Below are 7,448 nucleotides of genomic sequence, written 5' to 3' on the forward strand. Positions count from 1 at the left end.
GAAATCTCAGGAACTTTTATAGAACTACAAAAACATTCAGTACCAAAATTGTATAATTCACAATTATTGATAGCCAACAAAAACCAGTTTAGGCAGCAAGATATATTCCATTAAGGAAAAGAAAAGTTAATTCAAAAGGAGTAAAACAATACGGATGATGGAGTTAGCAGGCAGAACATTACAACAGTTATCATTACTGAAAACCATATGTGCAAGAATCCAGAAAACAGATCAAATGTGTTAACTTCAATTTAGAAACATCTAAAAATTAAAAAAAAAATACAGTGTCGATATTGAGAAACACACTGAATTGATGCCAGACAAGACATTACAGGAAAATGGATTACTCCCTTTGAAGGCCCAGAAATGGAAGTTATCCAAACTGAAAGAGAAAAGAAAACACTGTTGAAAAAATGAATAGACTCTCAGGAGAGTCTAATAGCACCACTGGCCCTGATATCTGTGAGTATTGAAAACACAAATGGGCAGAGTCATGGTGGATGCCAAGGAACTGAATAAAAAAAAGTTATGTGAAAACTAGTGGTTGAAATTTTTACTATAAAGATTATAAAAATACAGATCCAAAAATTTAAGTGAACCCTAGGACTAATAAATAGTAAATACTCAGGTTCATCATTATAATCACATTGCACAAAACTAATCACAATTAAGGAGAAATCTCAAAATGAGTCAGATGTGGAGCTTTAAGAAAGGTTATTACTGGTTTGGAATTACAGTGTGACTGACAAGCATGAAGTTGTGGTGAGTTAGGACAGGGTATTAGTGGACTGCGTATAGCAAGAGTCATAACATCTCAGACCTATGAAACTTCCAGGAGCTGGGAATTATAAAGGCTGAAAAGTTTGGTATCTGTTACCATTTTAAAAAATGTGCTTATAACAGTTGTTTTAATGTCTTTAACTATTAACTCCACCATCTGTATTCCTTTTATGTTAATTTCTGGTCATTGATTTATTTTTCTCTTAATAGTATATAATTTGCACTTTATTTGCTGTTTTTATTAAATATAACATAAATTTTGTTCTGTTTCATGTTTACATCTTCTACTATATACATCAGTTTTTGTTGCTTTGTGTTTATCTGTAGGTCTTGGCTGGAGGTTTAATCACAGGCATTGTGCATTTCTTAAAAGATGAGCAGGATGGACTCCAGACCTGAAGAATTCGTACTTCTGTGAAGCAAACAGAAAATAAATTGGCATTTACAAATGGTGTAGTAGATTCTACTAGATAGCCAAAAACTGAGCTTTACAGTAGCTCCAAGTAAGATACTGCCCTAGTTTATTTCTGTCTTCCTCTGATAAAACATTGACCAAGAGAAACTTTGAGAGGAAAGAGTTTGTTTTAGCTTAAAGGTTAGAGCCCATCATCCAAAGAAGTCATAGCAAGAGATCAAGACAGGAACCTGAGGGCAGACCTGAACCAGAGACCATGGGAAAACTCTGCTAACAATCTTGCTCCTCATGGCTTGTTTAGCTACTTTTCTTATACAGCCCAGGCCTGTTGAAGTTTGGTCTGTTGCTATGCATTGGGATGATAAATACTGGCCCCCAAGGTCTAGTTGAACCCAGGGACAAGGAAATCCTCACATACACCAAATAGTGCTATGTAACCTTGCCTGGCAAGTTATCCTTGGTTGGTCAGTAAAGATGCCTAAAACCTGTAGCTGGGAAGAAGAGCCATTCCCAGAGGATTAGGGTCTGAACATGTGGGACTGCATAAGGGTATGTTGGTTCCTTGCTGGGCATGGGCCCAAAACCCCGAGACTCCAAGGGAGAAATGGCAGATGTCTGGCCACGTCCCCAGAACCCAGGGTCCTGATATGCAATCTAGTCTCCATGGACCTACATTGTTCAGTCATGTAGGCCATTACACCCCCTTCCAAAGTGCACAGGTAGAGAGTGTGACTACAGGCCTCAGGCCCTAGATTTACATACTAATGAAGGCCAGAGGGCGGAGCCAATTAAACATTCTTCCCCAGACCCTCCCCCTTTCTCCCTCTCTATTTAACTCAGGTCTGCCCTGAGTTTCAGGGGGGTACATCCAGATCCATTTACCATCTGCCATGAAAATAAATTCTTTTGCAACTATGGACTTTCTCATGTCTTTGGGGCCTGCCACTGCCAAAGCCTTCAGCCTTTAGAACTCCAGACCTTTCTCTTGTTTGTGAGACCCACCATATGGAAAGTCTCCGGGACTCTGCTGTGGCCTATTTCCCACATGAGCAGAGACCACAAGGAGGAGATGAGAGAGAAGGGAGAGAGGAGAAGACACATCATGTGGTAGGTGAATGAAAACATGGTCATGAGGGCTGGCCAATTGGAGTAAGAGTGCCCAGGTGGAACATGACAAGTTATATATTGGGGTTTTTGATAGATGAATAGACAAAATAGGTCAAAAGGTTGATATCTGCTCAGTTCTAGTGCTGTTAAGGCTTATGATAAATATAAAGGTATTTGGGAACTGAATGATCTAGAGGTGGGGTGGAAACCACCAATTAGTTCATAATAAAACACAGGCCTACCTGTCCAAGGACTCAAACATCTACAATGGGCAAGGCCCTCCTATATCAATTATTGATCAAGAAAATGCCCCCATATATGCCTGCATGTCAATTTGATGGAGCAATTCTTCAATCGAGGCTCCCTCTTCCAAGGTAAATCAAGTTGACAAACAAGATTATCTTTCATAGACCTCCAAGGTGACATATAAAATTTATGCATGGAAAGAAGTTTCTTGATGAGATCGAGACTTGCGGACATTGCTCAAGTGAGATGCACAAGGAGAAGACGTGAATGTCCACTCAAGTCCCGGCCATGGGGCGGCCCTGTGCAACAATACAACAAAAACTCGTGGGTCGTAGAAAATGATGCATCCATGAGTGTGACAGAAGGGCATGAACAGCTGGAAGAATACTAAGATAGATCTCTTCTTTTTTTTTTACTATGAAAAAAAAAAGGCCATCAAATTAAGTTAAGATTCTATATAGACAGCTGAGCATGAATATTTTGGCATTTGGACTTGGAAATCAACATGAACCACATAGTGAGCTAGTTAGACTCTGAACCTGTATTTCCCATCTAAAAGCATGGCTGCTGACTTCATTTCTCACTTTGTTTATTGCAGTGATTGACTGTGCTGCTTATGTTTAACAATGGCAGAATGAAATAAAACTGGTTATTCTTCTGTGAGATATGATTGCTTAAACTGCATAAATTTCTAAAATAAATAAGCAAAACCTGAAACTGCACAGAAGAGACTAATAAAATTTTGTCTAAGAAGATTTCAGATAATTTTTAACACCTTTTAGGAGTGTAAAGATTAACTTAAAGTTTTATAACATGAAGATTAAAAAGAAAAAGAATGAAATTTAATGATTATGATAAAGCATATTCTCTCTCTCTTTACAGTTCATATCCTGTCAATTTAACTAGAATCTACTCTCTTCTTGCTGAATTGCCAGTAATTCTTTACATTTGTGAAATATTCAGTTTTTGCATATCGCATATCTGACACACACTATTTGTGCATACACACCCCACCACACACATGTAAACAGATTGTTCATAGTGTCAATGTGCATTGATTAAAGCAAAATTCATTAAAAGTAAGCTTCCTTTAACAAAGAGTCAGTTTTTCTAAGGTAAAGAACCACAGAGGATGAACTCAGAACATGAGCAATGTGCTTAGGGCCATAAATCCACCCCTCCTTCACTTAATGCACTTATTAGATGACTGCTATGTCCAGGGCCTAGTTCCAGGGGGTTAGATATATAAGAAGGTGTCCTCGTTAGGTTTTCTGTTGCTGTGAAGAGATACCATGACCACAGCAACTCTTATAAAAGGAAATACTTAGTTGGTGCTGGCTTACAGTTAAGTTTAGCCTATTATCATCATGGTGGGAAGCATAGAGACATGCAGGTAGCATGGTGTTGGAGAGGTAGCTGAACATTCTATATCTGGATTGGCAGTCAGTGGGATGAAGGAGTGAGACACTGGACCTGACTTTAGCATCTGAGACCTCAAAGCCTGTCCACAATGATTGATACACTTCCTCCAACAAGACCACACTTATTCCAACAAGGGAACACTTATTCAATCAAGGCCACACTCATTCTAACAAGGCTACATCTCCTAAGAGTGCCACCCTCTATGAGCCTATGAGGGCCATTTTTATTCAAACTCCAACAGAAGGGTAGAAAAATCAGAAAGGCCTGGCCCTCATGAATTTACACTTCAGTAAAAGGAGACAGATAATAAATGCATAATAAATAAATTAAGAAATTATGTTTGTCTCAAATTAGGTGAGGAAAAAGGAAGTAAGGTAAACGAACCATGAAACATGGAAAGTGGGTAGGCAGTTACAATTTTATATGAAGGGCATAGGAATGGCTGCTCTGATAATGTAGCATTTGAAGAGATACCTGACCTAGGTAAGAGTGAGGGTAAGCCACCCAGACCTCTGTGGGTAAGAGGTCGCCAGCAAGGGAAGTTTCTGAGGTAGAAGGTTTCATGCTGTGGTCATTCTGTGCTTTTCTGGCACCCAGCAAAGGGAAGCATAAAAGGATATTTCAGAGAGACCCAGGGTGGGGAGGGAGCATACTCTATACCACTTGTTAAGCTCACGGCATTTATTCTGGAAGCAACTAAATTTGGAGCAGACATTTAGAGATGTTATCAAAAGTAAATACTGTTAGATGAGGAGAAAGGAAGAAACCATGTAAAGCATTTAAAATGCTTTGGAGGTTGTTTAGAACAAAGCACCATCAAAAAAAGCAGCCTACAGAATAAGAGAATATGGTGGTTTGAATAAGAGTGTTCTCCATAGGCTTATATAGTGAAATGCTTAATTCCTGGTTAGTGGAATAGTTTAGTAAGGATTAGGAGGTGTGGCACAGACATGTTGGAGGAAGTGGATCACTGGCAGTAGATGTTGAGGTTTCAAAAGCTCACACCATTCCCAGTTAGCATTTGCTTTCATCTCTTCCTGTACTTCTTCCTACCTGCCACACCCTCTCTGCCTCCGACGTGTGGATAAGATAGACGCTTTCAGCTACTACTTCAGTGCCATGTTTGCCTGCCTGTCTCCTTGTTCCCACCATGATGATCATGAACTCTTCTACTTTTCTGGAAACACAAGTCCCCAAATAAATAATGTCTTTCATAAATTTCCTTAGTTTAGTCATGATGTTTTATTATAGCAACAAAAGCAACTCAGGCAGAGTTTGGGAACTGGTAGACTCGGTGTGTTGTGAAGAAGCATCCAGGTACCTTTCCTCACAGATAGGTTTTGGTATGTGGGATAGAGGAAAAATAAAAGTTGTGGTAAAAATTTAGGTTTAAGTAAGTAACAAATTGGCACTGCCAATTTCCAAAATGAAGATGGCACGGGAAGACTGTTTTGGCAGAAAATACAGGGTCTTTGAGTGTGTGCAATGATTGCACAGTCCAAAGTATCTAGGCAAGATGAAATGTTCTATTTCTGAGGAGGACGTGTGGCCAAGCCAAATCAAGATAGCAAGCACACCCAGGAGTGGTCCTGCTGGACTTGTATTCCTAATGTAAGAGGATTCTGTGTTTCATTACCTGTGGTCAGAATGTGGCCTTTCACTCTTGTGTGGCTGATCAATTCAAAATGGTGCAATAAGTAAGGGAAGTGGGAACTTTGGGAGCAGGGTGAAAGCTTGGATATGTGCTTTGATCTTAAAAAATGCTGATCTAGACAGACACATGCCAGGGGAATCTTTATACATTTCTTTCAATACAGAGTTTCCTTTATCTCATTTAACATCAGATAGAGAGGAGAGCACATTTGATTTACATTTCCCGAAGTGTGTTAGATCCATAAGATAGTTTTATAAGAACATGGGAAAACACTGGATTACGTGTGAAAATAGTTGACAAGATTTGTGTTTGTCTTAGTCACTCAAATAAGATTGACCATTTTTAAATGATAATGCTAGCTAGATGGAATTCCCACTTTATAACTTTCTAGATTATTACTTTATTGGAAACATGGCCCTAGTGTTCCCCCTCTACATAGACTAACTCTTACTGTAAAGGAAGCTTTTACTAGAAGAGGGTAAGGTTTCACAAGTAATTTAATCTCGGACTGTATTACAAAACTGGGTGACTCCACATTTCAGAAAGTGAAAATATTTTGCCAAAGCCATTCAGTTACCACTATTAATTCCTATCTACTGCGATCTGGGTAGTATGTTATAGGTAAGAAATATACAGTGAATACTGTTACCTGGAAATCTCAATCAATGTGGGGTACTAGAAAACAAGCTGGCCAATGTGCAACATTGCAGATCACAAAGAATTGTCCTGCAGGACCCTAAATCAGAGTAAAGTCAGAGTGTTAAGCAATTTAAAGTTCACATCCGGACATGTTAAAATAAAGGGATATGAAAATGAGATGTAGAAATTAGTCAGCAAATGCAAGCTAGGATGTTTTACAAGTCTAAATGGAGGCCAGACACGGTGGTACATACCTATTATCCCAGCACTCCAGAAGCTGATTTGGGAAAGTTGCAAATTTGAGGTCAGCTCAAAATACATGCTGAGTTCCAGACTGTCCTGTGCTATATAGCAAGGTATTGTTTAAAAAACCCAAAGAATATTTTAAAATTAGCTATAAGTTCCCTTAGATAAATTGGTAGTCTGAGGCAAGATAGAAGATGGTTTAATTTATATTAAAAAAAAGTCAGAAATTAGATGGTACCTTGACTTCTTTGGAGATACATAGTCAGCAGAGGAAGGAGACATGATTCTGTTTTGCACAAACTGGAACTAAGGACTTAGGCTAGAGAACCACAGTTGTGAAACTGAGCACAGCCCACACTGGTATGCTGGTAACCCTGAAAACCCAGGCAGACTTCATTTCCTCTTCTTGTTTAGATTTATTCTGAAGAGGAACTTGTGCAAGATTTAAAGGAACGTGAGTGTAACAGTAGCCATTACTCCTAGAAGTACCAAGTGCCACACATGGTAGATATGTCCCCTGGGAAATGGCCTATTCTCATTTTGTCTGTGTCCAGCTCCCCTTCTGGGTTGATGGCCCTGGAGACCAACTTAGATGTGGTTCTATCAGTTAGGAGGATAGACTGGGACTCCTGCCTGGCGAAGACACTTCCATTTACTTCTCCACGAACTTCTTCTCTTGGTCCCACTATGGTATCTGAAGTACCAGCAGATTCAGATTGCCCTAAGCCCTTTCTACTACTACTTTACATAAGCTGATGTTTTTACCTTCTATCCTGCATCAGTGCTCCTTAAAGTCACAGCTCCTCTCAGTAAATGAAGGTCTCTATAATTTTATCATTTAAATATGTCCCTGGGCCGTGGCATATTCTTGGGCTCCTGAGACACTAGCAAACACGAGCCACGCAGAGGTCTGAGAGTACAGATGTACTAGAACTTGCT

The 7,448-nt window shown here is 39.4% G+C and overlaps 1 long non-coding RNA gene across 1 annotated transcript; it reads right to left on the minus strand.

The window, feature by feature from the left end:
- Positions 1 to 6,828, minus strand: LOC114634601. The gene is made up of 3 exons (XR_003713361.1): positions 6,748 to 6,828; positions 6,274 to 6,360; positions 1 to 1,192 (listed from the first exon to the last, which is right to left on the minus strand). It is a non-coding gene; the product is annotated as an uncharacterized LOC114634601 (long non-coding RNA).
- Positions 6,829 to 7,448: the final 620 nt, after the last annotated feature.

This window comes from Grammomys surdaster, unplaced genomic scaffold (genome assembly GCF_004785775.1).
Source record: "Grammomys surdaster isolate TR1022 unplaced genomic scaffold, NIH_TR_1.0 1029, whole genome shotgun sequence".
NCBI lineage: Eukaryota > Metazoa > Chordata > Mammalia > Rodentia > Muridae > Grammomys > Grammomys surdaster.